This window comes from Urocitellus parryii, chromosome 12, assembly GCF_045843805.1.
Source record: "Urocitellus parryii isolate mUroPar1 chromosome 12, mUroPar1.hap1, whole genome shotgun sequence".
Taxonomy (NCBI): Eukaryota; Metazoa; Chordata; class Mammalia; order Rodentia; family Sciuridae; genus Urocitellus; species Urocitellus parryii.
The window spans coordinates 10,218,461-10,221,204 of NC_135542.1; positions in this window are offsets into that span (position 1 = coordinate 10,218,461).

The window sequence follows — 2,744 nt, forward strand, 5'->3', positions numbered from 1 at the left end:
TAAAAAGCTGTCCACACCCTTGAGTCCCTGAAGATGGACTTTGAGACAGAAGGGACTCTTCTGTCTTCCTGAAAACTGGCTTTGAATAAACCCACTTTCAAGCTGGAGTTGTGGCTCAGTGGTAGAGCACTTTCCTCCCAAGTGTGAGGCACTGGGTTTGATCCTAGCACCACATAAAAACAAATAAAGGCATTGAGTCCATATACAACTAAAAAATATTTAAAAAAGAATAAACCCATTTCCTTACCAACCTGTTTCCCTAGGTTTTTGTGGAGTGGGACAAGAGGTAAAGCCTCTTGCCCCCCAGTTTCCATCCTTTTGAAGGCAGGATATTATGTGATTGTAGGTGTGTGCCACATTTAGTTTACTCATCCATCTATCAATGGCTTCTTGGGTTGCTCTCACCTTTTGATTATTGTGAATAATGCTGCTTTGAAAGTGGATGTACACATGTCTGTTCAATTCCCTGCTTTCAATGATTTTTGATAAATACCAAGAAGTAGAATTGCTAGATCCTATGGTAAGTCTCTTTAATATCAAGAAACTGATGGGCTATTTTCCATTTGCACTGCTCCATTTCACATTCCCACAACACTGTGCAAGGGTTCCAGTTTCTCCACATCCTCACCAACACCAGCTAGTTTGGTTTTGCTTTTTATGATAGCCATCGTAAGGTATGTTTGGGGGATTCTCATTGTGGGGAGCTGCATTCCCTAATGATCAGTGATGTGGAGCATGTGTTCATGTGCTTATTGGCTATTTGTGTATGTTCTTTGGAGAAATGTCTATTCAAGCTTTAACTAATTTTTAAATTGAGGTGTTTTTTATAATTTAAAATGTTTTATTATGAATTATAACACATTTATAAAAAAGTGTAACTGCTGTGTGATTACCACAGGTAAACATATTGATTAGCAGCAGCTCCAGAAAACACATTTTATCTACTAATCCTATATCTCTCCCAACACCTGGCTCCTCACCAACCAGGTAAGGCCTCTCTTGACTCTTTGCAAACCTTTTTTTGCTTTGATTTTTATGGGTTTATTAACTTGGTATGAATCCCTAAACATGTAATTTTCTCTTGTCTGATTTTGAACTTTCTGTAAATGGAACCATACAGTAAGTACTAATTCGAACCAGTTTCTTTTTCTTTTCTTCTTTTTTTTTTTACTCAACATTATGATTTTGAGATTCATTCATATTACTGTGTCCACTTATTTTTACTGTTTGAATAGTATTGTCTTGTGTGACTTCACCTTATTTATCCACTCTATAGTTCACGGACATAGCAGTTGTTCTGTTTTTTGTATAATGTGAAAATACATTAAGTTGTATTTCCTTGATTACTAATAGGTTGGGCAGATCTGTTGACTATTTGGATTACCTTTTGTGAAGTGCATAAATATTCAAGGTTTTAGAGGGGGATCCTTTTTTTCTGTGAGAGTTTTCACCCTTCTTAGTGATTTAGAGGCATTCTTTATGTAGTTACTACACTCAATTAAGTCACTTGCCTTTTCACTCTTAATGTCTTTTGATGAACAAAATAATACCTCCCCTCTTCTTCCTCCTCCTCCTTTGCCACTCCCCCATTATTTTGATTTCTGGTTTTTAACTTGAATTAGTTTCTCCTTTGATGACTATTCTTTTAATATAGTTCCTCCCTTTGCTAGTTTTTAGTTATTTTTCATTTATTCTTCATAAAATATTGTATTGAGTATGTTTTTCTAGTGCAGGCTTTCTAATTGTGAGTTCTTTTAACTTTTGTTTATCATAAAAGGTTTTTATTTCATCGTTAATTCTGAAGCTTAGTTTTGCTGGGTATAGTATTCTTGGTTGGCATCCATTTTCTCTCAGAGCTTGGTATATATTATTCCAAGACCTTCTAGCTTGGAGGGCCTGGGTTGAGAAGTCAACTGAGGTCTGGATTGCTTACCCTCTAAATGTGACCAGTTGTTTTTCTCTGGCAGCCTTTAAAATTCTATCCCTATCCTGTATGTTAGGCATTTTCATAATAATGTGCCTTGGTGTGGATCTATTGTAATTTTGTACATTTGGGGTCCATAATGCCTCCTGTATTTGATTTTCCACTTCATTCTTTGGGAAATTTTCTGATATTATCTTATTGAAAAGATTGTGCATTCCTTTCATTTGTATCTCTGAGCCTTCATCTGTCCTGATAAATCTGAAATTTGGTCTTTTCAGGTTATCTCATACTGCTTGGAAGTTATATTCATGGTCTCTTAACATCCTTTCTCCATGTCAACTTTATTTTCAAGATTATATATTTTGGGGCTGGGGCTGCAGCTCAGCAGCAGAGTGCTTGACTAGCATGCATGAGGTTCTGGGTTTGATCCTCAACACTGCATAAAAATAAACAAATAAAATAAAGGCATTCTGTCCATCTACAACTACAAAAGTTTTTTTTTAAAAAAGATTATATATTTTGTCTTCATTGCCTGAAATTGTATTCCAAGTGGTCTAGTCTGATGGTGATGCTTTCCATTGATTTTTTAATTTGGTTTACTGATTCCTTCATTTTAAGGATTTCTGTGTGATTTTTTTTTCAGAATCTCTATCTCTTTATTGAGGTGGTATTTCACTTCCTGTATTTTCTCTCTGATTTCATTCCTTACATCATCCTTTACCTTGCAGATCAGTTTATGTACATTCTAAACTCCTTCTCTGATATTGGTTCCACTGTGGTGTTGATGGATTCTGTTATTGAAGTGTCTTGGTTTGTTTGG